This window comes from Coptis chinensis, chromosome 7 (assembly GCF_015680905.1).
Source record: "Coptis chinensis isolate HL-2020 chromosome 7, ASM1568090v1, whole genome shotgun sequence".
NCBI lineage: Eukaryota > Viridiplantae > Streptophyta > Magnoliopsida > Ranunculales > Ranunculaceae > Coptis > Coptis chinensis.
The window spans coordinates 79,905,312-79,922,696 of record NC_141462.1 but is presented as its reverse complement, the minus strand read 5'-3'; positions in this window follow the sequence as shown (position 1 = coordinate 79,922,696).

The window sequence follows — 17,385 nt, the reverse complement described above, 5'->3', positions numbered from 1 at the left end:
TCAACCACCAAGATAGGGGAATGAAAGTCCTTTTCTTAGCCATGGATCTCGCTATCAGACTTGCTCTTCCAGTTGGTGGGCTTGAAAAGGGTATGTGGGTCAGGTTCATCAGACGTGTTTCAGACATTTGAGTCTGCTTGTTCTTCCTTGTACTTCGACACTTTCTCAGATATTTTTGGTATGAATCTTCTTATATACGAGAGTCTTCCCAAATAGCTCTTCTTATTATTATTCTCCTTTTTCCTTTATAAGACCTTGTCTGTCCTAATGTAAGTATTTGGAGGTTGTATCGTGCTAACATGTGCGGTATTACTTACACATGTAAAGGTTAAGATGTGACTTGAAGTTTTCATTACTCACAAAGACATTGTAGGTTGCTAGTTACTTCGTAAACCCTCAAGGGTTCATGTTGATTATCCTTTCTATAGAGATTCATTAATATTTGATATTAACTTTGAATCATGAATATGATCTGATTATAGGTGTGATTTACTCTTTGCTTGAAGTAAATATTAAACAGGTTCAAACTTTCGGGAACCTTTTCTTCTATTGCCTTTTGATATTGTACTCTTCTTATTCTTCTTTTATTGCCTTTTGTTTAAAAGTATTACTATTTAATTTGCTTTGGTGTAGCTATGGCACTGGGTCCCATCCGCACTCGTGTTACATCACAGGTCTCGAGGCCACTTTCACCTTACGCAAGATGGTTCTAGTGTTGGTATAATTCTTTCTTAATTTTGTACTATTCTTCTTCATACTAATCTTTTACGGTTCTGCTAGTGTTGGTACAATACTTACTAACAAATATCTTGTCTTCTAAATAATTATGAAAGCCAAAAAACGGGAGCCTAGAAAGAAGACCCAAAACCTAATTCTTAAGAACCACTTAGCACGAGGGGTGGAAAACCGAGGATAGAGATTGCTATTGGGAAAGATAGGCCTGTATGCAATTGGAGCCAACAGTGGATCACTGAGCTTGGCGTCATTGCTAGGTTTAGAATACCGCCTTTTGCCCATTACTGGAAAGACGTGACTGATGATCAAAGGAAAAGTCTTCACAAGCTTGTTTTGGTAATTGATGTTTGTTTATTAATTGTTTCTTTTACTAAACTCTTTAAAGCATCGTCTTTGAAAATTACGTCTTTATGATATCTTTGTGCGTATTTTATTTTATTTGTTTTTGTAGGAAAAGTTTGACATGGACATCCATCTACCACATGTCGAAACTACTGTTAATAATTATATTAGGGATCGTTTCAGAGATCATAGGTGTGCCCTTCACAAGTACTACGTGAGCATTCCAAATAATGTGAACAAACGTCAACACCCATTTGATGGTGTATCACAAGAGTCTTGGGAGAGATGGTGCGATCTGTGGGAAACAGATAAGTTCAAGGTAAGTGAGTTTACTCCTCTTTTTAAAGAAGAGGTTATGGCGGCCAAATTCAATGTGGGAAGTGGTAGTGCTAAAGGGTTGGTTGTTGTACTTATACACATTATAATAGTTCTTTTTATGATGCATTGCTTATTTGTTTTAACCCAGGATGTTAGTACGCATAACCAATACAGCCGCTCATGCCTTGTCGTCAACCATTGTGCTGGTTCAAAATCTTTTGTGCGGATCCGTGCTGACATGGTACACTTAATTGATTAATTTTAGATATTATAAATAGTTTTCTTTTTAGTACTAACTTTGAAATTTTGTCTGTCTTTTTAAAATGACACGGCCGGTTGATCGAGAGACTCAACAAGATTTTGGGATGATCGCGACTATATCGTAAGACTCATTTCGGTGAGAAAAATTTTGGGTTTCTCTTGAAGCGAGAAAATAATTATGTAATTAACTTCGTACTTACCCTTTAAGTTAGCTAAATCGTACTTTTGTGAGATAGTTATATCTATTTGTTTTCTTTTTAGAGGAGAGAATGGTGGAATTACAAAATCAACCTACACTAGAAGGTTCTAACCCTTTGGTGAAGAAGAGATTTTTGATGAAGTCTTGGGAAGAAAGACTGGTTATAAAGCGTGGTCTTGGACATGGCGAGGCACCCCCATCCCAAAAGCGTGTGGGTGGATATGAGCACCCGGATGTGGATCGGTTGAGAGCAAAGGGCGAAGAGGCAAGAGTCTCAACTAGAAGAGTTGCGAGGATGGAAGGAAGCGGCTCAAGAGACACAAAAAGAAACACACCAAATAAATTCAACAACAACAACGCCAGTTGGACTATCTCATGGAGAAGCTTGGTGGTCCTCCTTTAATGTGGTATGATTTATGAATTTAGCTGTTTTTACGATATGTGTTGGTGTTGCTTGATTGGGATATAGTTGTTTGATCGGAATGAATAAGCCTCCATATCATGTTTTAGGTTGTATATAGTCCATTCAGTTTTTGGTAAATGGAATATGGGTTTTTCACCGTCTTGTGAAATATATTATTGTGATTTTCAGGTTATGACAGGTTATTGTATTTATGAAATGTTGAAAATCTGAGAGGAGACTCATTTAAATTTTACTATAAAAGTCACATATCTTATCTTAGGTATGTAATTGTTTGAGATTTGGGTAGACATAAACTTTAAGTAGATGACCTATTAGTTCATAGCTCCTCACTAAATTCTTCCACCCTATTGTTTGTGGCTTTATTTATTTATGTTTAAATTAATTTCTTTAGATTTACTTTCCCTAGTATTGATTTGATTAGTTCTATTTAACTCTATTCTATAAGTATGTATCTTGCAAAGTATATATAGGTCTACCTTACTTGACTATGTTATGTAATTTTGAGGTGATTTGTTTCACGTTGGCTGTGTTGGGGTGGGGTTTCTGGTTGGTGGTTGATTAGCATGATAGGTGGGTAATCCTTTTGTTATGAGGGGGAGGGTAGAGCTTTTTATTTTTTCATATTGTGCGAGTCAGAACCTTTAGTTAGTGATCTTGGGTAGGTTCCAAACCCGGATTCATCTCAATGCTACTTGGGGAGATAACTTGTCATCTTCAATAGAACTTGTCACCTATTCATGTGTTTATGTGGAGTACACATAAACAGAGTCTTCTAGTGAATCTATTGATCGAAGGGGTTTTTATTTAAGAAGCTCGGCCATATTGAGTCTTCTAGTGAATCTATTACTTTGGAAGGGTCAACCGATTCCTTTAGTACTATGCCTACTGAGGTTAAATCCCTATCTGTTGAGTCTAGCTCGAATGAAGATGAGCCAGTGTATATGAACCTTGATGATCCCATTGAAGCTAACTCTAGATTTACAAGTGAATATCCAACAGCTACTACTGTGGATGTTGTGAGTGATGTTGAATCGAGCCCATTGGATAGAGCTGATGGTCCTGTTAAGGTTGATGCAATGGCCACTGGAGGAGATCAATAGGATCTTGACTTGGGTAATACGGAATCAAGTTCCTTGAGTTTGAAGTATCTTGATGCAACAGGAGTTGCTTCTTCGGGAGAGAGGTTCTTTGGAAACACCTCAATTGCTAAATGCAATAAAGAGTCGATTTTAAAGGAATTTTCAGCAGACGAATGCTTGTCATATGAGGGTGAGATACATGAAATGGCTGAGACATCTTGCATTGTTCCTTCTGCTGGTTCAAATTCAGTTACAAAAGTTGTACAATAGGGGAGACCTTTCACCTATACCTTGCCAAAATTCAGTTACCTATACCTATACCTTGCCAAAATTCAGTTCCTTCTGCTGTTTCAAATTCAGTTACAAAAGTTGGAGAATCAATGCGAGAAGAATTATATGGATGTAGATGAAGCCCAGCAGCCACATAAACACATGAATAGGATACACAAGGTTGTTGTTTGTGTGTTTGGCAGTGGCCTTTTGGTACTGCCAATGTTGTCTCTTGCCTCACTGAATTCTTCCACCCCTACTGCTGCCACCGCCACTGCTGCTGCCACCGCGGCTGCTGGACATTAGAATGTGAGTTGTGAATTATTAGACATTCTTATTTGAAGTGGAAATGGGATTTTGGCTTATATATTCGTGGTCTTTAGAGTCTATGCTTTCCTTAGTGCCTTGTTAAGGAGGTATATAACTTCGTACTGCAGACTCCTCTAGCCTTGTACCTTTGTGCCTCTTCATATTAATGAAATTCTTGTTTTGTATATAATTCAGTTCTTAGATTTATCTCAATGAATACTAGCTAGTAGAGGTCTAATGGATAAATTATTTTGATACAATTTAAACTTAACATAATTGTTAATAGTTCACTAGATTTTAATTTTGACGTGATGAAACTATTATATTTTTTGTTTCAATTTTTTTTTTGTGGTCTAATAGATAATATCTTTGTATGCAGATAATCTTATGCCAAAATGGATCGGTTTGGTATTAGTTTTTGTGAAGAAATGGCGTTTTGGAATTGCAAGAGGCACTAGAGGAATCTAGATGTTATTTATTATCATTTTTATTTTGTGAAGATGGTTCATTCTCAAGCTACTTGAGGGATGTTTAGAAATGTTTTTGTTTAAGTTAATACTTTTCTTAAGATGAGTCAGAAATAAAAATTATGAAAGGGATGATGCAACTCTCTTTTGTTTCTAATGGAGTGAATTAACTCACTTTTATTTATTGAAAATTTGTTGCTTAAGATAATTGATGTTAAGGTTGTGTTTATTTGTTGAATAGAGGTGGGCCAATCGAAACGATATTAGTGATCAAAATAGTCTTTTTGTGACGTATGTAGTGTGGGAATATGATTACAATTAACCAATAGCTACGATGAAAACGTCACTTATAACACTAATTTTTTTAATTTGTTTTACCTTTTTCGACGATAGAAACGTCACTAAAAATACACAAAATTCAAATATTTTAGATCTTTAACGATGATAACAACGTCGCTTATATAACCAAAGTTTCAAATTACTAATATCTTTAGTGACAATAAAAACGTCGCTAATAAGATATTTGTTTTTTTAATTTTTTGGACTTATAGCGATGATTAAAACGTCACTAATAATGCTAAAATTTTCAAAATTTTCAGACTTTTATTGACGTTAAAAACGTTGCTAGTAATGCTTTATTACCGACGATTTTAAAAATGTCGCCAAAAGTTCATCTTTTGCGACGTTACTGCAATGAGAATACCAAAATGAGTTAGCGACGAAATTAGAGAAATAGCGACAGTAATAAACGTCGATAAATATCGGCTATTTGGCGACGTTAAAATAGCGTGGCTGCATATCATTGCCGACTATAGCATTAGCGACGTTGACTCGACACTTCAAAAAGCGTCGCCAAAACAGACGAATTGTTCTTGAGCAAATTTTTTTACAGAATTACAATCAAGGCTTGCTCCAACCTTTTTTTGATATCGAACTACAACGTAGAGGTTGGTTACCTCTTTTACATCGCCCCAATGCTGCATATTCATCGGAATTAGTTTTAATGTTTTACAATAATGGTAGATTTGAAAACGGTTGTTTTTTCGTTCATTTGAATGAACGCGAGTTTGAGTTCACTCAACAACTGGTTCAGAGTACACACATTGCAATGAAGGACAATGTATTAACACTCCAAAAGTCACCGTACGATACTATCAAAACATTGATGATTGACACCGTCATTAATGGCGAATACAACGGAGGATCACGTTGTGTTTACCAAAAACTCCCTAAGGCGAAACTAACTAGCAGTGACACAGTGGTTAGCTCACAATGTAGTCGGTACATCAAAAGCATGCGATATTACGAAGACCATCCTCCACCTACTATGGGTTTTGCAGAACAAAAAAGACGAATTTTGTATGGTGCAGTTTCTTTGGAACACAATTACACAGGATCGAAAGAATTCTGCTCCCCTAACCAACTTTAATCACAAAAATCATGTTACAATGGGGTTTTATACTAGTTTTTCTAGGCTCAAAATTTCAAAGGTAGGCAACGTCGGCAACTATAGAACTTGCGCTGCGGGTTTTTAGACTCCTGGTGAGATGTGAAATACTCAACATGAGCAAGAGGACTCACCTATAGCCCAAGTAGATTACTTTGTTGAAGATGCATTGAGGGACATAATTAATCCTACAGTTGGTATCCGTTTTCTTTACCAGGTTATGAGGGCAATGTACGAACGCCAGGGCTTCATTCATGCACAATTGATGAATTTGCAAGATCATGTGGAGGTGTATGGTGAAGAACAGTTACAGTTCTTGCATAATCAAGCCCAATTTTTAGAAAACCAAGCCCAGATTATGGGGAACTAGAGATAAATTTTTGAGAACCAAGGAGACCTTCCAAAGCAGTTGCTACGATGAACTACAAGCTATTGTGACTACTTTGATTCCTCAAACTACCCATCGTCATTGTCCACGAGCTCCTTCGTCATCTAATTCCGCGTCAAGTTAAGAGTTGACAACTGCCTATTGCAAAGTTACTGTTAGTTATGCAATTTCGAAGTGGTGTCATATTTTTATGACATAAATTTAAACTTTCAATTGTTGTATGTGATCTTTATGTGAGTACCAACAACTTTTATCTCGCACCTACCTCACGTTGACAACAATACATTTAGCATTGACATCACCCTAAGACACATAAAACTTCACTTAAGATAGTTAACAACACAACATCATTCATTACCACATAGACAACAATCTAGGACAAGTGTGATATTCTTCTCATTAGGAAGCATAGGTTGGTTGCAATCAGTAAAATTGCATTTTCTTACTAAAACATCCAACCCAATCGCATTTGAGCCACATTTCAACTACTTTGCCTGATCGATCCCAAACTTTGACCAAATATATAATGTGTAACGCCCGTATTTAAAATACATTTTTTTTCTATTTATTAATTAATTAAATTATTTATTTAAAAATCGGCTGGAAGTGGGGGAAGAGAGAGCTACTGTGGGGAGGAAGAAGGAAGAGGGACGAATTGTTCCTCTTACTTGGGCCTGGGTCGGTTTCTCTTGGGCTTAGGTGGTTGTTGGGCTAAAATCTAATTTTGGTTGTTGGGCCGAAATCAAATTTCAATTTTTGGGCCAAACCCATTTGTGTTTTGGGCCAGTTCAATTTAAGTTTTTGGGCCAGTTTCTAATATTGCTTGGGGCCAGTCCATAGGACTTAATAGAGATCCAAATGGGTCTTTCAACATTTAGACTTCCAGGTTCTAAGGTTTGGGCTTGGCCAGTTGGGTCCGAACCATTTCCTTAGTCATGAGCCCTTGAGCCATGCACCTTTGCCCTTAGCCATGAACCATGGCTATGACCCTGAACCTGTCGAACATGGAGACGACAGTTTGACTTCGACCATGACGTGTTGACCGTTGACTTTGACCATGACGTGTTGACTTTGACCTTTGACCGTTGACTGTGGAATGTTGTTTTTCCAATTTTTCACATCTTTAAGAATATGGACAAATGTAGTAATAAAATATTGTTGGAAATTATATAACGTTGTTTGTCATTATCTAATTAAGATTTGACGTGAGTAGTGTATAAAAATATATATATATATATATATATATATATATATATATATATATATATATATATATATATATATATATATATATATATATATATATATATATAGGGCTTTGATTGTGGATTTGTGGATTTGTTTAATTGTGCTACATTTTATGTTGTAAATTGTATGGACAAATCAAATGCTAAAATGCTGTGGAAGCTTGTATAAATTTGGTGGTCATTATCTAATTAAGATTTGACGTTGATATTGTGACATTATATAATATGTTGGGATATATATATTAAATGTAATAGTTTTGGAGAAATAAATATATAAACACTCCATTATTTTATTTGTGAGATGCTAGTAGAGTATTTGTGGATATTTCCCACGGGATTGTGGCGTAGTGCAATAATATATTGGCACGTGACAGAATGAAAGTGGTTATGAGATATAATTAAGATATTTCTAAATATTGTGACATAGTGTAATAAGGTATTTGACCTGCACGTGATATAGTGGAATTATTATGAATAATAAATGTATGACATTTGAATAAATTACGTAACGAAAATCCTAGAACCTAGCTACCACAACTTATGTGATTTGCCCTGTGTGGGCGTGTGCAATTTGATTGGCCCTTCTGGCGTTTCAGTGAATCTGAATAGCCTTCGGGCGTAAGTAATGTGATTGGCCCTTCTGGCATTTCAGTAAAGCTGAATGGCCCTTCTGGCGTAGCTGAATAGTGGCTTGATTATTCCGTTCGCAAAATTAGAACGAGACGTGCGATATTTTATGCCGAATAGTGGCAGTACTTACATAATGGCTTTCGTGTGAGGGTTACCTGGTGTGCGGCATCCCGCTCAGGGTAGTTACGCACGGAGTGGTTCATTATGTAAGGGGAGGCTTGTGGATGTACATGTTCGGCGTTGGGAAGCGATTGTGGTAGCCAGGGAAACTAGTTTAGACATAGATACGATGTGATTTTAGGGACACGCAAAGAAAGTCTTAAATAATATAATTTTGGTAATATGCTGGTTAACTATATATCTTTAAATATATGATTGTATATGGCTTTGCTGAAGGGTGGGTCAAACTAATTACTTGGGCAGAGACGACCCACTCTGTTATTGAGCATGAAATGCGGTACGGATATAATATGTTTGGTTGGTTATTTGTTTAGTTAGAACCTAAGGCGCCTCGATGGAGGAACTACATGCCTTATTTATTATGAGTATAGTTTGTTGTGTGGTTAGTGGGAAGTTAAAGGCCTCGGTGGAGGAACTACCGCCTTAGTTATTGAACTTAAGGATGTTGTATTAGTCGTTGAAAGTTAAAAGCCTCGGTGGAGGAACTAAGCGCCTTATGGATTGTGTATATATTTGTATAAGAATATGTTGTATTTTAGAGCTACTCACACCAGCATTTTTATAATGCTGACCCGATTTGCATGTTTGCTTATCGGGTGTGTTCATTAAATGAACATAGTTGATAAGTCTTGACAGGTTTAGTGTGGAAGAAGATTGGTTGCTGCTCGTGATTTGCGTTAGAGTCGCCTTTCAAGATAGGCTTTGTTTTCCTTTGAGGTGATATAGATTTTCAGTTGAGATAAGGTTATTTGCATTTTCATTTGTTAATTTTTGTAATGAAGAAGACTTTTGTTAATCTAAAATTTTTATTGGTTTTTAAATTATCCGCATGTTTAAACTGTTTATGGGTTTTTGGGAGTTGAGAGTGCGTCACACCTCGAAGATCGAAGAGTCGGGAACAAATAATATTTTTCTGAATTCTGTCGAAATTCGGGGTGTGACATAATGCCTCTGCAATTTTCCTCCCTACATCTTCGTTTAAGGTAGGGACAAGTTGGACATGTGTGTCCTTCTTGCTCACATAGCTGACAAATCTGGAAAAGAAAAACACGTTGAGAAATGCTACAAATCAGTACATGTCATAATATCATCATTAGGGATGAATCCTTTCCTTTAAATGGGTAAATTTGGGTTTGGTACGGCTCAGTTTTTTTCCTATGATCGATTTTGGAATTAAGTTTTTCTATTACCTTCGGTGCTACAAATGTTCAGACAGGAGCTCCACCCATTTCTGCTTAAGTGATAAACAAGTTTGGAAGGTACATGTACAAAGAAAATTATTTAAGAATAATTTTTTTGATTGAACTCTTATAGTACAACAACTGAGACAACCCCCAACGGCCAACATTTTTTGATCGTTGGATGAACATGCACATTTATTACAAAGGAAAATTATATTGTATATGTACAACTTTAGGGAAATATTGTACTTGAAATGTTGTGGGCGTTATACTTTTGTTGTTCGTTCACGAACAGAGTCAACTGATAAATCTTCCAATTAAACATATATGATTGTTAAATACAATTGCGTGTATAAGAAATCGAATATATATACTTAACTAATTTCTTATGGTCATGTTTTTTTAAAATGCTTTAGCTCTTTGTAATTTGGCATGCTGTTAAATACATTTATATTTTAAAACATAAATAAATGTGCTTGATGTTTCCTTTGCGCGCCTTCTAAAGATTTGTTAATGTTTTAAAACTGTTTTCTAGTCTTCAACGTTGAAATAAATCTGTCCGTGCATCAGATCTTTTACACATGCATTGAAAAGATTAGAAAATACGTATAGCAAAAAACAAAACAATCATATACATGGCACTTAGGTAAAATAAAGTACATAATTTGATAATGACCATAACACAACATGCCTTGCACCATTATAAGAAGCACTCACAAAACAGAATAAAGTTAATAACTAAATAGACAAAAACAAAAACCACATAATAATCAGTCTAAATGGACAAAATGAAAACAAGCAGACCCAATTACACTCTATTTTTTTTTTGTAGCACCCAAGTTCCCTCACAATCTTGACGGCTTATAGACTTGGCTTTTCTTACGTCACAGCCGATGTCATTAACTAGCTCCACAGTGATATAAAATTAGTGATGTCATATGTCATATTTGTTCTTCTGTAAAATGCCACTAGTTGACGACCATTACATAACTAGATATATAAATGGCTTAAATCAGATAACAGCATGAAACTACAAAGAAGAACATAATCACAAATGTAAAAGTAGCTCTTGAAGTTATTAGAATGAAGAAACTCACTGTCGAAAGGAGTAAGATGGTTTGGAGGCAATTTATAAACCCCCAAGTATTAGGCATCGCGTGGAAACTACTTTACAAATGCGCATCAACTCAAGACTCAGTTCAAACAAAGGCATACAATTAGCTTCCCAATGTTGTGTATGTGCACTACCGAAGACGTAGAGCATTCCACACAAAAAAAAACAAACAACTTTCTCCCCACAAAACCATCGCAGAAACTAATCAAACAGTTCCAAAAACAAGTGCAATAATCCAAAAGATTACAGCCAAACAATCCCAAACAATAAATCTTAAAGATGAATTGAACACAACCAAACAGATAAATTCAATAAGCAGAGAGAGAGAGGGAGAGAGAGAAAAAAAACGAACTTGTTTGCCTTCTTCCTTTTCTCACGTACAAGATCTATTGAAAAAGATGATTCTTTTTTGGAAGAAATCGGGAAAACAAGGTATAAAGTAGTTAATTTCAAAATGGTATATGAGAAGAAAATCAAGAGGGGAGGAAGAGAGGACGAAGAAACAAACCTGCTTCGCAATAATTTTCAGCTGACTTTCTAGCCTTTCCCATAACAGTTTGCCCTAGGTATAACTTATACCGATTACAAATTCCAAGTTCTCAGCGGGAAACCAAAAATTTCAGTATAAAATTCGCGGTTGTTTATTTCTAATTTTCGTTTAAGGTCTAGTCGAGCAAACCAGCACTATTTAATTTCTATTTAACCTAATTTTTTGATGGTCTTTTGATTCTAACTAGGGAAACCAAAATATATTCAGTAGAAAAAATTGCGGTTTTTTATTTTTTTATTTTTCGTTTTAAGGGCGGCTAGTCTAGCAAACCAGCGCGCGCTCTGTTTCATTTCTATTTAACCTAATTTTTTTTCAAACTAATTAACTCTTATATTAATAATCAGGAAGTCACATTATAAGAGATTTTGTAAACTTGGTAAAATCACTTTTTACGTGACGTTGAATACATAGATATTACATCACTTTATAAGTGACACGGTGAGTGACAACACCTTTAAAGTGATGTTGAATACATAGATATTATATCACTTTATAAGTGACACGATGAGTGATGTAATAAAGTGTTACTACATCACTATCACGACATCACTTATTAAATGATGTTGTACAACTCTACTACATCAGCTTTTGAAATAAGTGATGTTAAAAAAAAATTGTGATAATTATTACATCACATCTTTGAGAAAAGTGATTTCATAATTTTCTTATGACATTACTTCACTGAAAGTGATGTAAAATTAGTGATGTCATATGTTATATTTGTTGTAGTGAACCTCTGGTCTTTGAGTAAGAACTACAACATATTGGTTGTCGCATTAATCAATACTTGCACTATGCCCTGATAGGACTACAATGCTTAACTTTTTCTAGGCACGTCTTCTAATGCCATTTTCGCTTTCTTCAATTTTCAAAATATTTTCAGGCCAACAATCTTCAAATCAACACTTTGTATATTAAAGAAATAAAACATGAAATTCACAACGGGCCAACCAGTACTGACAATTCTCTCACTCTCGAAAGCCTAACACCAACCCATTTTTCTCATGCCATCCCGACAATTTTCTCGAGCCTCTCTCTTCTAAAATAGATAACACCACCCAAGTTACCCAGTACAATCCGAAAAATTTATATCTTATTTTCATACTCATATGCTCGACCAAATAGTTAAGGATAAGATGCAAAATAAAATAAAATTATACAACCTTTCTCTATAGAAGGCATTTGAAAATTTGTCGTCGTCGTTCATCCAACCCCACCATAAGTATGTATACTATTGCCTTTATATACAACGAATTTTCTTTACGACTCCACCACTTTGTTTCGGTTATCAATAAATTCAAATTCTAAATTTAATAGTCAAACTAACTGTATGGAGAAGTTGCGCTTACTATTGATATCAAAAGAAAAGAGTACAGAACAATACACAAGAAAGCCTTTATATACAATGTATTTTGTTTACTACCCCACTACTTTTTTTCGGTTATCAAAAAATTCAACGTCTAAATTTAATAGTCAAACTAACTGTATGAAAAAGTTGCGCTCACTATTGATATATATATATATATATATATATAAAGATTACAAATCAATACACATGAAAAACAATTGACACTGTTATGATATAACCCATGGTCTGACTAAACTCAATATTTATAAAGAAGTCCATTCAATTCTTTGAATGACAAAACTTGGTTTACTATATAAATAGTATATTGAATATTAGTTGAGATACACCAATGTGTTTGAGATTTATATACAACGAATTTTGTTTACTACCCCACCACTTTTTTTCGATTATCAATAAATTCAAATTCTAAAGTTAATAGTCAAACTAACTGTACGAAAAAGTTGTGCTTACTAATGATATTAAAAGAAAATAGCACAAATCAATACACATTAAAAACAACTGACACTATTATGATATAACCCATTGTTTGACAAACTCAAAATTTACAAATCGAATTCTTCGAATGACAAAACTTGGTTAACTATATAAATAGCAACTTCAATATTAGTTGAGAAACACAAATGTGTTTGAGATTAATTATAACTTAAACACATAGTGCCTTCATTTTCCTGCAATGATAGTTGTCGGGGAGAACAATAGATTGTGCAAAGAAAAACACAAAGTATTCTTGATATTTCATTGTATACGGAGGCGATAACTTTTAAAATTGCTTTGTTCCCACTTGGAGAGTTCTTCACACTAAAGAAGATAGGGGGTGCCCTACGTCGTTTGGAACATGGTCCAAACTGTACGGGAGAACAATTTGTAGTGAAAAGAAATGCACACAGGCTTTCTGATATTACATTGTATAGGGAGAAGATAATCTTTTCAATTAATGTGTTCCCACTTGAACAGTGGTTGACTGGAAAGATGAAATAAGTCGACCTATGTCATTTGGAACATCTTTCATATTAGACCCAACTCTTTTTAACTTGATTTCTCGCTGCAGTTTTGTCCTACTACAAATACTGCCTTATCCCTCCTTCCAAGGTTCCCATATAATTCAAAAACCAAGATTTCCATATCATTTTATAATTAATTGAAGGTATGCAAAACCCCATTTTAGAACTTGCGAGTTTTGCTTTTTAGGTTTAATTGCTTATGAAATAATTGAAACCAATTTCATGTATGGATTATTACTTCTATGAACAGAAAAGATGCTGACATAAATACAGTGGTTAATGAGAGGATAGTTAAAAGCAACCAGATCGAGAAACAAGAGAATTAGAAAACATCGAAAAAATTCAAATTCTAAAGTTAATAGTCAAACTAACTGTAAGAAAAAAGTACAAATCAATACACATAAAAAAAAATGACATTGTTATGAAATAACCCATTGTCTGGCAAACTCAACATTTACAAAGAAGGTAATTCAAATCTTCGGATGACAATATTTGGTTAACTATATAAATAGCAAATTGAATATTAGTTGAGAGCCACAAATGTATTTAAGATTAATTATAAGATAAACACGTAGTGCCCTCATTTTTCTGCAATGATAGTTATCCGGGAGAACAATAGATTGTACAAAGAAAAGCGCATAGGCTTTTTGATATTGCATTGTATACGGAGAAGATAATTTTTTTAATTGCTTTGTTCCCACTTGGAGAGTGGTTGACAGGAAAGAAGATAGGGGGTCCCCTACGTCATTTGGAACATTGTCCATATTAGACTGTAAGGCAGAACAATCGGTAGTGAAAAGAAAGGTTCATAGGCTTCCTGATTTTACATTCTATATGGAGAAGATAAACTTTTCAATTAATTTGTTCCCACTTGCAGAGTAGTTGACAGGGAAGAAGACAGAAGCCGCCCTGTGTCATTTGGAACATCTTCCATGTTAGACCCCACTCTTTCCAACTCGATTTCTCGTTGCAGTTTTATACGGTTATAAATATTGCTTTATCCCTCCTACCAAGGTTCCCATTTAATTCAAAAAGCAAGATTTCCATATCATTCTATAAATAATTAAAGGTATGCAAAACCATATTTTAGAACTTGTGAATTTTGTTTTTTAGGTTTAATCGCTTATGGAATTATTGAAACAAATTCCATTTATGGATTATCGCTTCTACGAATGCAAAAGATGCTCACTTAAATAAAGTGGTTAATGAGAGCATAGTGAGAAACAACCAAATCGAGAAACAAGGGAATTGGAGAACTTCTAAAGAAGTGTTTATTTTTTATCTACTTGTTTTTCATTTCTTTAGCTTTTAACACACATATATTCATAAAAATATAAATAGCAAATTTTGAAGACTACTTTTTCTCCTTTTGATGATCACACCCTATTGAGTCGTGTTGCCTATGTCTCGATTTTTTAAATGCAATTTAATGTTGTGTCTTTGGTGTTAGTGGGGTTTTTAAGAATTAATAATGAATTTGACTTTGGAAAACATAATGTTTCTTAGACGACTATTTACATATTTAGCTGGGGATAGTTTAAGAAGTCAACTGTGAGAATTTTTTTTTTTGACCTTGCCATTAATTAATTGAATTAACTGAGTCTATTTGTAATTTATGTTGTATAATTGAATAAAAAATAAGAAGGTCAAAGTGGTAAATATAAAAAACTTCTTTTGTGGAAAAGATTCAACCTTCCAATGACTCTCACTATCTGTTTAAACAATTACATATAATAATTTCTGCAATTTCAACACATTTCCCCCACGCTTATACAGATGGTATAAACCTCAAGTGACTGCACAAATGGCAACGGTTCCATGACATTACATTAACGACATTACTACTACTGATGGAAGTTGGAAAATTATTGTTAGGGTGAGTAGAATATGGGAAGTAACTGATTACTCCACAGATAAATTAAAGTCTTTAGACATGTTACTCATCGACCAACACGTAAGTATATATCGTATATCACCAAACTTTTACAGTTCTTAGATGATTCATAACAATTTTTTAGTCACTAAGGATGTTGTGTATAATAGGGACATCAAATACATGCAAGAGTGCCTAAACAATTGATATCAAAATTCAGTCGGCAATTAGTAGAGATGAAGATTTATCAAATTGAACGATTTTCTCCATCCAAATTCAAAGGAATATATGGCCTAACATCTCAATTACTTCAAATGGAGCACAATGTTAAAAATTGTAGAATCCGGATGCATCGAATTTCCAGAATTTGGATGCTCATTTACCAATTTCAGTCAATTGTCAACAATAGTCGATAACAAGTACTTCACACGTAATAACATACCCGACTGTTTACAAAAAATTCATTAACTCTTACTTCAAATCCTTTTACATACGTTTGTTTGTCTTTTGTAAATATTGTTTTCTAGATTTCGTCGGGCATCTCTACGCATGTAACAAACTACAAAATGTAATGAGGAAAAACGGAAAAGAGATTAAATTAAGAGAAATGGAGCTCCAAGATGAAGAGTGAGTTAAAATATACCACTTATTTTTAAATGCCCTTACTTTTGATATACGCAATTGATTTTCGAAATTTTATAGGGGCTACGTCCTGAAAGTGACTTTATGGGGAAACTGTGCGGTACAATTTGATGACCAAACGATCAATAATCATGTCAACAAGACAATCCTCATCGTGACGTCTGCAACTGTCAAAAGTTCTAATGGTATATGATTATTTAATAAATATTTTTTGACATTATTCCTTATGTTTGAACCATTTTCAATATAATAATTAAAAATAAAACACTACGCTGCAGCTGAATACACAATTTCGTCGACAGCTGCTACAAGAATTTATCTAAATCTTAAAATTTCAAAAGTGTTGGATGTTCTAAACAGGTAACACTCAACTAAAAAAAAGTTGTACAAAAACATCCAAATATGTGAAACAACAAGCATTGTTAACAACAATTTTTTAATCAATAGTCCAATTCGAAATGCAATTAGATTACGAGATACCACAGAAAGGGACCTGCAAGGCATTGAAGAAGTGTCAGATATAAACAGGAAAAATTTGTCTGAAATTCTTGCGGCAACAAATGAAATTTCCTCACAAGTATAATGTTTTTTTAAAAAATTATTTCTAGTTCTTCCATCTCAATTATTGAACACCCTACATGTAACCTTCACGTATGTATACTCACAGGTGATGAAGTTTACTTGCAAAGCAACAATTTCCAACGTGCTTCATGACTACAGGTGGTACTACGATGCATGTCCACATTGCCAAAGAAAAATAACCGAGGAGAACAACTATGAATGTGCAAAGCACGGCGCTGTCAACCCAAATAAAAGGTTAAATCCGTTACAGACCAAATATTTCTTGACAAGTTAACTTACAGATTTTAAATTATATAATATGTATAGGTATCAACTAATGATGGAAATAGAAGATGGTACATGTTCTGCACACGTTATTGCACTGGATCGTGGGGCAACATTACTATTGCAACTACCCGCGCAAGAACTGATTAATATGGATTTGGAGGTACAATCATTTTTTTCATATGCTTCCAATGCATATTTTATACCAGATTTTGGGTTTAATCTCCCTCACCAAAAAATTGTTACACAAAACCCCCCCAGGAGCGAACAAATGCATAAAACCTCCCTATTATTTAGAACATAACATCAAAGCCAAAACAGACCAAAATACCCCTGTGAAAACTGGGTTGATGTCATCAATCTTTACTTATAATTTCGGTTTAAGGACAAACCGAGCTGACATCATCCTATGTAAATTTGTATTTACATATGACAATATAAAATTACACAGTCTTTTTAACCTATTTAAATTTAAATTTTCATATGAAATTTTTTGTCATAGGAAAATTTAAA